The 11,075-nt window shown below is 53.0% G+C and overlaps 2 long non-coding RNA genes across 2 annotated transcripts; both read left to right on the plus strand.

The window, feature by feature from the left end:
• The first annotated feature begins 253 nt into the window (after positions 1-253).
• On the plus strand, positions 254-1,335 carry LOC136304467 (uncharacterized). Its single transcript, XR_010724608.1, has 3 exons — positions 254-724; positions 803-882; positions 960-1,335. It is a non-coding gene; the product is annotated as an uncharacterized lncRNA (long non-coding RNA).
• A 5,867-nt stretch (positions 1,336-7,202) lies between these two features.
• On the plus strand, positions 7,203-9,416 carry LOC136304465 (uncharacterized). Its single transcript, XR_010724606.1, has 4 exons — positions 7,203-7,342; positions 7,477-7,628; positions 8,200-8,335; positions 9,149-9,416. It is a non-coding gene; the product is annotated as an uncharacterized lncRNA (long non-coding RNA).
• The last annotated feature ends 1,659 nt before the right edge of the window (positions 9,417-11,075 follow it).

Here is an 11,075-nt window from a genome sequence, read left to right on the forward strand (position 1 = left end):
TCCTTTGAGGGGCCTATCAAAACCCCTGGCATCAGTCTTAGCATTTCTGATCTCTGTGCTCCTCAGCCAGGTGCCTTTGTCTCAGCTGCTCGGACACTCATCAGAATCCATCTCTCTTCACAAGCATCCAGTCCGATGCCTTTTCAGGTCTTGTTCTGAGCTGTACTGACAGCCGTGCACCGCCCTGATCCATTCCGGCGGGTTAGGTCTTGTGAGAATGCAAAGGCAGGTAGAGGATTCTGACCGTAGGATTCTCGGGCATCCATCTCTGCATTTCTTGGGATAAGTCATCCCGATGGCATCTTGTTCCTGCAGGGTTCTCTGAGCCTGGCCAGCTCACCTTCCTTCTCACCTCGGTCATCTCATTCATAGTTCTCTGGACCCTCAGGGTCATTCTTCTTGCCCAGAGTTTTCTGTCCCTGTTGTGTCCCCTCGTTTGTCCTGTGCTGTGTCACGGGTGTTGGTGTGTGTTTGGCCGGGAGCTGCTCTGCCTTGATGCTCAGTCTGGGTGTGGGGGTAATAGGATAATAGTGCTGGGGGCTTGAAATTTGTGATGTGGAGTGTAGCAGGGCTGTCGAGGGTATTCCTAGATTTCCACAAGATATGTGGAGCTGTCAAGGTATCCTGCCGCACTCTGACTGTTGTTCTGACTTTCTTTCAGATGCAGGTGGATGAAATCTGTGGCAGAGCCCCCCATCCTGGGTGAGGGGGCTCCCCTGAGAAGGTCGGTCACTGTTTTGATTTGCAGGGGAGGTGTAAATGGTGGCCGTGTTACAGCTCTGTTCTTTGTCTTTATTTTTAGACCAGACCCTGCGACGCCGGCGTTGGCCTCTGAGCGCAGCTGAAGCACAGGGCCGAGGACACAGGCAAGCTTAGGAGACTGTGAGTAGCAGAATTGCTGGTTTCTGGCTGATGTGCTGCTAAGAGCACAGGGTCACGTTTAGTTCTCTTTATTGTAGCTGACGAGGAGACACCAGCCTGGTCACAGCAGGAATTTCCCCGAGGGAGAGGCAGCCTTCTTTGGGACCCGGCGTGGATGCACCTCCCCAGACATCTGAGAGATAAGTGGAGAGCTCAGAGCCGTAGAGGGCATGAAAGAAGAGTGTGGGGTCACTAGCAAGGTTTTTTGAGTCAGGTTTGAAGACAGGGATGTCTAAGCTGTGACCCCTTAGGTTTCATCCAGGGAGAGTCTCATTCTGGATCACAGTGCCGAGGTGTGCAGGGCAGAGCCGTCCTGGTGTGTGTTGTGTCTGTTGTGCACTCTGTGTCTTGGGTGTCTTGTGTGTGCTGTCTTTTCCCTTAGCCCTTCAGGGGCCTGTCAAAACCTCTGGCATCAGTCTTAGCATTTCTGATCTCTGTGCTCCTCAGCCAGGTGCCTTTGTCTCAGCTGCTCGGACACTCATCAGAATCCATCTCTCTTCACAAGCATCCAGTCCGATGCCTTTTCAGGTCTTGTTCTGAGCTGTACTGACAGCCGTGCACCGCCCTGATCCATTCGGCGGGTTAGGTCTTGTGAGAATGCAAAGACAGGTCGAGGATTCTGACCGTAGGGTTCTCGGGCATCCATCTCTGCATTTCTTGGGATAAGTCATCCCGATGGCATCTTGTTCCTGCAGGGTTCTCTGAGCCTGGCCAGCTCACCTTCCATCTTACCTCGGTCATCTCATTCCGAGTTCTCTGGACCCTCAGGGTCATTCTTCTTGCCAGAGTTTTCTGTCCCTGTTCTGTCCCCTCGTTTGTCCTGTGCTGTGTCACGGGTGTTGGTGTGTGTTTGGCCTGGAGCTGCTCTGCCTTGATGCTCAGTCTGGGTGTGGGGGTAATAGGATAATAGTGCTGGGGGCTTGAAATTTGTGATGTGGGGTGTAGTTAGACTGTCGAGGGTATTCCTAGATTGCCACAAGATGTGTGGAGCTGTCAAGGTATCCTGCAGCACTCTGACTTTTGTCCCAACTTTCTTTCAGATGCAGAGGGATGAAATCCGTGGCAGAGCCCCCCATCCTGGGTGAGGGGCTCCCCTGAGAAGATCGATCGCTATTCAAGGTGAGAGTCACATATTTCACATTTTTTGGCACTCCAGTGCAGGCCACCTGCATTTACAGCTTGAAACAGGCGAGTCCCTTGGTAACCCCTGGGCAGCAGCTGGAGCCTGCTCCGGGCTGGGCTGAGGGAGCAAACACTTGTGGCTGACACAGCTCCACACTGGGGGTACTTGGGAAAACACCTGCCTTGTCCTGGATTGTTTTTTTTTTTGAGCTTTTGACAAGGTTTTAGTCATCACCTTGGTAAAAATAAATGGTAAGGACTGAAGACATGAGAGGCTGGCAGGTTATATGCACGAAAGACAACTTTTTTTTTCTTAAATATTTGTGCAACCTATATCTTAATTTTGAGACTCTTTTTTGGTCAACTTTATTGTAAAACCCCCTTATTTTCAAGTTAGCTGCTTCAATAATGAATTTGTTTTACAAATACCCGCTAATGTCCGAAGGTTAAAGCACTAACACCAACATCCCACCTCTTTTATTTTTGCAGCAAAATTTTATCTTTACTAAACTTGAAACTTGATGTTTTTGCAGGTAGTAAGTTAAAGAAGGTGTTTATCTGCCCATCACTGATAGTCAGGGTCATGAAGAAATTGCTCTAGTGTTCTAAAATAAATGCAGATTTTTAGGCCTCTCCCATTCTCTCTGACTAGCAGCATGTGAATTGATTTTTGATCTCCTTTCTGTTGGTGTCTGTGGGTTTTAAGCTGCATGGAGAAGGTGTCTGTGGACATGGCACCCAGGGAATGGTGCTGGGAAGGGCAGGATGGAAAGGAGCTGCTCAGGAATCCAGAGCAGCAGTGGAGTGGGAGCTGGTGCTGCTGCCTCAGTCACACCCTCCTGGACAGTCTGTGCAGTGATAATATTCCTACTTTCCTTCCTGAACCTGGGGTTGGAGGAGAACATGAGTCTTGGCATTGTTGGAAAGGGGAACTCCAGGGAAAAACTGCTGTTTGTGTCCTCAGAGAGCAGTGGGAAGAGCCTGGGAGAAATCCTGGCTGGCTGAGGGATCCTTGTGTCCCCTCAGGAATAAATCCCTGCGTCTCCTCAGACCTGCTGGTTTGCAGTAGAGTTTGGGCACCTTTCGCTGCAGCTGTGGTTCTTAATAACTGGAAGTCCATGGATTGCTGGGCGATTCCCATAAGTTCTCCTATTTTGTAGGAGCTGCACGGTGAGGTCAGCATTCTGATGGAGGCCCTGGCACAGCTGCCAAGGGCAAGGAACGTGGAGCATCCCGCGGCTTCTCCCACCCGAGTTTCTCCCGGAGCGTGCTGCGTGTCATGCCGGATGTTTAACCCGGGTTTGGGGTGTTCTCCTGCAGTCCCAGCTCTGACTGCTGCCCCCGAGCCCCGGCCTTGCTCGGTCCCAGCACTGAACCTGGCAGGTGGGTGTGCTTTTCCAGCCCTTTAATCCCACGGGCAATCCCAGATTCCCGGAGCTCCCCGAGGCACAGCCTGGCCTCCCTCCCTGGGAGCTGCATTTCAGTCTGCCTGGACCAAGGCCATCCTGTTTGAGACTTTATTCCTGTTGCTTTTCCTCTTCCAGGTTGTGGGCAAAAAGGAGAGAGCCAGTAGGAAGTGAAGCCACTGGAAGGCCTTATCCCAGTCCAAGGTTGGATAGGAGTAACTGGACCTGTTGAATTCCCACTTCCCTTTAAATTAGAGCAGAGGAAGCAGATTTTAAATCATCATTCCATGAACTTTCACCAACTTCATGACTCTTGCAAAAGTTTTCAATGTTAGAAATTCCTGAGCTTGTTTTCCAGGCAAGCTTGGATTTAGATGTTATTCCTTCCTTTTATTTGAAGGAATAACTCTGATTTTCTCTCTGATTTTAGTAAGGGAATATTTATTTATTCCAATTTTCCATCCTAATTGGAATTTTTGCACCTTGTAGAGCACATTTCCAAGGAAATTTATCCAATTAATGTTGGTAAATCAGGAATTGTCCAGCACCATCTCCACAAAATTCTGTGAATTCCCAAGAAAACGTTGAAGTATTTATTTGCCATGATTCATCTCTTTGTAAAGTTCAATTTACTGCATTTTTAATTACATAAATGCCATTAAAACCTGAATCCAGGCCTAGCTGCTGTTCCTTGGACACAGGGGGCTGGTTCTTTCCTACCTTGGCACATTTGGGTGTTTGTCCAAAATGAGCTTCCCACTAAAATAGAATTTGTTTCCAAGCAAAAGTGGGAATTGTCTAGAAAACCTTCTGTTCTGGGGGGCACTGGGTTTGTTTCCCTTATTGCTGCATAATTGAGGAAAGCCATGGTGCTTTTTTAGGCAGTGGCAGGAGGTGAAAGCTGCATTTATTTAATTTTGTATTTTATTTCTTGTTATTTTTGTATTTTTATGCTCTTTTGTTGTGGTTTCTCATGTTGCGTTTTGTGGTTTTTCAAAGACTTTTTCTTCCGTTTTTTAATTTTTATATTTTTTTCTTTAGCTATTTATTTACTTGTTAAAACTACTTTTAGTTTTTTATTTTAATTTTTTGTTTAAATTTTTTTTTCCACTTTTTTGTTACTTTGAAATTTTTTTCTTTTGGTATTTTAATTTTATTTATTATTTTCTATAGTTTTGGTTTATTTTTTCATGTTTTCTTTGTTCCTTTTTTTTTTCCCCATACTCTTTCTTCCCCCGGGCGCCTGGGGGTTTGGCTGTTGGCAAGAAAGATGAGAAATGACCTCCGTGCCCGCTGGACGTCGGGATGTCATAGAGAGCGCAGTTGGCAAAAGCTCTGTATTTTCTGCTCCATAAAACTCCTGAAGGGAGAAAGCTGTGACCACCGTGGTGCCGTTTTTTCCTTCCCAGCCCCGACCAGGTCTCCTCCTACCCGTGCACAGTGTTACCAGCAGCAGCCTGCTGTCCAGGCTGTCGAGGCGTATTTCAGAGGGGGCAATAAAAACAAAGTAGACGTTTTATTTTGAACTCTCCGACCCTGCTTGTTTATTAGCAAAGAACTCCAAAACAAAGCGAACAAAAAAAGAAAACCCACAAACTAAACTCCCCCGCAACCCACCAAAAAAAAACCATAGAGAAAGAGAAAACATGCCCATATTATTTGAATAAAGATTAAAACTTTACCCCTTAGAAAACCAGGCTCATTTAATTCAAATTAATTGTGTTTCTGATGTGTTAGGTTAATGAATTCATCTAGTGTAAAATATCGTTTAAAATATAAACAAACGAATTAAAAAATAATGAAAAAGAAAAATAACAAAAAGTATAGGATATGAAAAATAATATAAATAATAAATACACAATATATTATTACATACTACACGTTTTATAAATATATATAATATACATAATATAAACATCTATAATGTACATAATCATGATATTTCAATGAAATGTATTATTATTTATAACATTACATAATAAATAATAAATTATTTTATATATAACTTTCTATACTTAATATATATAATAAATATAATAGTATAATAAACATAATACATGATGTATAATGTACATAATATAAAAGCTGAATTGTAATGATTAATGTAAATATCAGAATCACAAAGATAAAAAATATTGAAATAGAGCCTGAACGAAAGGCTTTTTTGTTTCGGTCTGGTTGCTGGCAGGGTTCTCGCAGGTGTGCTCGGGGGTCTTTTGGGCCATTTATTCCGGAGGCTGTTCGGAAGGGCATTTCTGGGCACGTTCGTTTATGGCTCCGCTCCGCGCCGCCGCGCGGCAGTGCTGCCACCCTGTGGGCAGAGAGCGGTAGTGCAGCTTCCCCCCCGCCCGGCCCGCCCGATCTGTGCGGCAATGCTGCCACCGTGTGGGCAAACAGCGGTAGTGCAGCTGTCCCTCCCGCCCGTCCCGCCTGATCTGTGCGGCAATGCTGCCATCGTGTGGGCAAAGAGCGGTAGTGCAGCTGTCCCTCCCGCCCGTCCCGCCTGATCTGTGCGGCAATGCTGCCACCCTGTGGGCAAAGAGCGGTAGTGCAGCTGTCCCCCATGACCGTCCCGCCGGAGCCGTGCGGCAGTGCTGCCACCCTGTGGGCAAAGAGCGGTAGTGCAGCTGTCCCCCCCCCGCCCGTCCCCGACGCGCGTGGCAGCCCCGCATTGTGAGCTCGGGGGCGGCGCTGCCGCCCGCCCGCCCGCAGCTCGGGGCCGAAAGGGAGGGAAAAAGGCAAGGAGCCCGAGCGCGTGGCAGCCGGCTGCCTGCGCGCGCCACCCGGACCCCGGAGCCGTCCGGGCGCGATTTTCCGCGGCGTCTGCGGGTGTGCGGACACGGGATGGGGGCGCAGCGGCGCCGCGGGCGGCAGTCCATTGAGTCAGGCGCTTGTGTGAGCGGCCGAGGGGGCATTTTAGTGGGTTCCACTACCAAGATGGCGGCGAGACGCGAGGCGCCTGACCTTCTAAAAAGGGCGGCCAAAAGGGCGGGAAAAAATAAGGACCCTATAGGTGTTTATGCAGCTGCCTGCACAAAACCCCGACTACGGCGCCGCCCGGGGGCAATTTTCCGCGGCGTTTCCAGGTGTGGGGACACGGGCCGTGTGCTCAGTCGCGACGCGCTTGCGTTCGGATTCGTGGATTTAGTCAGGCGTCTGTGTAAACACCTGGCGGAGGCCTATGCCGAGCCACAAAGAACATGGCGGCCGGGACGGAAGTGGCCTCAGGAGCAACCAAGATGGCGGCAAGGAAAAGCGGAAGTCACGCGTCGCCCCTCACAAAATGGCGCCGAGGCGCGAGGCGCCCGACCTTCCAAAAAAGGCGGCCAAAAGGGCGGGAAAAAATAAGGACCCTGTAGGCGTTTACGCAGATGCCTGCACAAAAACCCCGACTACAGCGCCGCCCGGGCGCAATTTTCCGCGGCGTTTCCAGGTGTGCAGACACCGGCCATGTGCTCATCCGCGCCGCCTCCGGGTTCGGATTCGTGGATTTAGTCAGGCGTCTGTGTAAACACCTGCCGGGGGCCTTAGCGGTGCCGCAAAAAAGATGCCGGCGGGACCGGAAGTGGCCTCAGACGCAACCAAGATGGCGGCAAGGAAGGGCGGAATGCTCGTGGGGCTCATCGCGGCCGAAAATCACCGAGTGCAGCTCACACCCTGCAATGGCAAAAGCTGTTTTATTAAAACTCAGCCGAGAATTTTCCTCTTATTTCCAGGTCACAGGATATACTGAGCCTGAGAGGGATCCTAAAATCTGACTCTCAAGCAGACGGACCGTTTGAGAATCGAACTCAGCACCTTGGCATTACCCGGACTCTGCTCCAAGCAGCTGAACCAATCTCTGCATTATGGGGATGGACCTCCATAGGATGGCAACGCTTGGCCCCACTAAGGTAAGTGCAGTGCCGCCTTCTCTGCCAAAGCTGCTTCACACACCAGCCCCTGGAATGGCTCGAGGGCAGAACTGGCTGGCAGGTCACGACAGCACAAAGCTCTTCCAGTGACGCTGATTTCCTGTCCTTTCCAGGATTTACTCAACAGCTGCCGTAAAAGTACTTACACAAAGTCTCTTTCTGGGCGGAAAAGAGCAGGACAAGTCCTGAGGCTTCCCTTCTTCCACGGCCAAAGTTCTGGAGAGAGGCAGGGCCGGTCCCACCCGCACAGGGGCGTTTCCTGCAGGTGAGTGTTGCCGGGCCAAACTGATGGCAGCTGCTGAGGCCGGGGCTGCTTTTCTGGCCGGAGGCCTCGGTGCCCCCCCGTGCCGCCTGCAGTGTCCCTCGGGGTTTCCTGCAGGTGTCCCGGGTGCCCGGAGGCGCAGGGAGGAAGGAGGCCGGCAGCCCCAGCGGGGCCAGCAGCCCTGGGATGATGTGCAGGGGAGGAGCTGTGCCTGCGGGGCCCCGCCCGTGGCAGCGGCGGCCAAACGCAGGGCCCGGGGCCGGGCTCGGGGCTGGCACGGACACGGCCCCGGGGCTGCCGCGGCTCCTCGGCCAGGGGCTGCTCCCGCCGGGCACGGGGAGATGCTGCAGCCCGGACAGAGGCACCCACAGCCCAAGAGCTCCCCAGGGAACAGCTGGCATTGCCCGGGAACGGCGGCTCGGGCTGTCTGCAGAGGGGCTCAGACAGCAATTCCCACCTCCCGGAGCTCCCACACAGTTGCCAGGGATGTCCTGGCCACCCCAAATCCCCTCCCTTTCAGCCTGAGGACATCACCCATCGGCAGCATTAAAGCCAAGGTGCTCCTCCCTCACAGAAATTAAATCCAGAGCAACGGCCCTCGGAGATGCCTCAAAATCAAAGGTTTGAGTGGGATGGAGTTTCGTTTGGATGAAGTCTGGACTTTTCCAGGGAGCCAGCCGGAGTGCAGAAGTGATGGAAAGCTTTTGCAGGTGGGTCCCACTGGAGGTGTGCTGAAGGCAGGGATGGGCATCCCTTGCCTGAGGGAAAGGCACTTGCAGAGGCCACTGCTGGGGCTCGGAAAGGAGCTGAGCTCCTGCAGGGAGCTGTGTCCTCCCGAGGGCACAGGGGCTGCCTCAGCACAGGCCGGCCAGTGCCTTCTCCTGCTCTGAAACATCACCTGGAGCCCGAGCTCAGGGGGTGGCTGAATTCCAGGGAAATCTGACAGGTGACCCCCAGGGGATGAGGGTTAGAATTAACCAAATCTATGGAATAGAAACCTATCCTGTCCCCATCCTGCTGAGCTTCCTTGGAAGCTCTGCTAGTTCCTGACACATCTGGCATTCAAGCAGCAGCTCTGCGTGGGAATATCCATGCTCTGTGAGGCACTGTGAGGTTATTGCAGCAGGAACTGAGCAGGGAATTCGGGGCCGTGGGTATAATTCATCTAAACTAGCAAAGGTGACAGTGAACCCCAAATCTGGGCACCACACAGAGAACAATCTTTGTGCTGCCCTGTCAGCTCAAGCCCCTGGGCTGGGAAGTTTTGGGAGTCAAACATATGGAATGATAAAAGTCACAGCAACTGGTGTCACCCCGAGGGACAGTCCAAGTCCCAGACAATTCCTCTGCAGTCCCCTGGGGGGGAAAACACCCTCTGTCTGCCAGGAGCCCTGACTCTGTTTCTCCTATCAGCTGTGTTGGGCTTTAAGAACTTGAAATAACTTTGAAGCCAAAGAAATCACCTTTTCCTTCTGGTTTGATTGTGTTTTTTTGTTGTTTTTTTTTTTTTTTTTTTCTTTCAGGTGCTGGACTTGCTTCTGTGGATGTGTGCTGAGCTCTGGCTGCAGGGGACTGTCAGGCCTGAATGGCTGTGAGTTTGTGTTCTTCTCGCTGGGGAAGCAGAAATAATTATTAATTAGACTGCAGAAATGTTTTCAGAAACCTTTCCCCTTTCCTGCCCTTTGCTGGTGGATCTTCTCTTTCTGCCTTTGACTTTACAAAGCTGTTCCCTGATGTCAATTCCCCTGCCTGAATTCCTTGCAGCTCCTAGCTGGGAAAAACTGGGATGATGTCCTAGGGATGTTCTTAGGGGAGGACAGAGGTGAGATTTTTGCCTGTATTTTTCTAATATTTTCTAAAATTTCAGGGAGCTGCTCCTGCTCCTGCCCCTAATCCTGCTGCTGCTGCACAAGTGGAGCCTTGTCAGCGAAGACCTGCATCTGCAGGAGGCCCCGCAGGCCCTGGCTGGGAAGTGCCAAAACAAAGAAGTGATCAGTAAGTGCTGAACTGCTTCCAGGAGGGCATATTTTGTTGCAGCCGTTACAGACCAACCGTGTGGTGCTGGTGACTTTGTGTGAGTTGCTTTATTAAAGCCAATCGTTGGTAAGGGTTTTGAGCCTGCCTTGGAGAGCACTTGGAGCTCTGGGTGCCCTGGCTTTCCCCTAGGTGGCCCTGGGGGCGCCCCGGCTGTCCCCTAGGTGTCCCTGGGGTGCTCTGGCTGTCCCTGGGGTTGCCCTGGCTGTCCCCTAGGTGTCCCTGGAGTGCCCTGGCTGTCCCCTAGGTGTCCCTTGGGGTCCACGGGCTGTCCACTAGGTGTCCCTTGGGGGGACCTGACTGTCCCTGGGATGCCCTGGCTGTCCCCTAGGTGTCCCTTGGGGTCCACGGGCTGTCCACTAGGTGTCCCCTGGGGGGACCTGACTGTCCCTGGGATGCCCTGGCTGTCTCTTAGGTGTCCCTGGGGGTGCCCTGCCTGTCCCCTAGGTGTCCCAGGGCTGCCCTGGCTGTCTTTTAGGTGTCCCTGGGGGTGGCCTGACTGTCCCCTAGGGGTACCTTGTCTGTCCCTGGGGGGGCCCTGGCTGTCCCTGGGGGTACCCTGGTGTCCCTGAGAGGGCCCTGGCTGTCCCCTAAGTGTCCCTGGGGGTGCTCTGGTGTCCCTGGGGATGCCCTGGCTGTCCCCTAGCTGTCCCTGGGGGTGCCCTGGGTGTCCCTGGGGTGCCCTGGCTGTCCCCTAGGTGTCCCTGGGGGTGCCCTGGCTGTCCCTGGTGTGCCCTAGCTGTCCCCTACGTGTCCCTGGGGGTGCCCTGGGGTGCTCTAGGGGTGCCCCGGCTGTCCCTGGGGGTGCCCAGGCTGTCACCTAGGGGTCCCTGGGGGTACCCTGGCTGTCCCCTATGTGTCCCTGGGGGCGCCCTGGCTGTCCCCTTGGTGTCCCTCGGGGTGCCCTTGCTGGCCCCTAGGTGTCCCTGGAGGTGCCCTGGCTATCCCCTTGGTGTCCCTGGGGGTGCCCTGGCAGTCCCATAGGTGTCCCTGGAGGTGCCCTGGCTCTCCTTGGGGAGCCCTGGCTGTCCCTTATGTGTCCCTGGGGGTGCCCAGGGTGTCCCTGGGGTGCCTTGCTGTCCCCTAGGTGTCCCTGGGGGTGCCCTGCCTGTCCCCTAGGTGTCCCTTGGGGTGTCCTGGCTGTCCCCTAGGTGTCCCTGGGGGTGCCCTGGGTGTCCCTGTGGGTGCCCAGGCTGTCCCCTAGGTGTCCCTGGGGTGCCCTGGCTGTCCTTTAGGTGTCCTTGGGGGTGCCCTGGCTGTCCCCTAGGTGTCCCTGGGGTGCCCTGGCTGTCCTTTAGGTGTCCCTGGGGGTGCCCTGGCTGTCCCCTAGGTGTCCCTGCCTCGCTCGTATCCTCGACTCCGCCTCCGGCGCCATGGTGACACCCCTCCCAGTCTGGACCAGTGTGGCCACACCCT

This window comes from Chamaea fasciata, unplaced genomic scaffold (genome assembly GCF_029207755.1).
Source record: "Chamaea fasciata isolate MVZ Bird 193981 ecotype frontalis unplaced genomic scaffold, bChaFas1.0.hap1 SCAF_94, whole genome shotgun sequence".
NCBI lineage: Eukaryota > Metazoa > Chordata > Aves > Passeriformes > Sylviidae > Chamaea > Chamaea fasciata.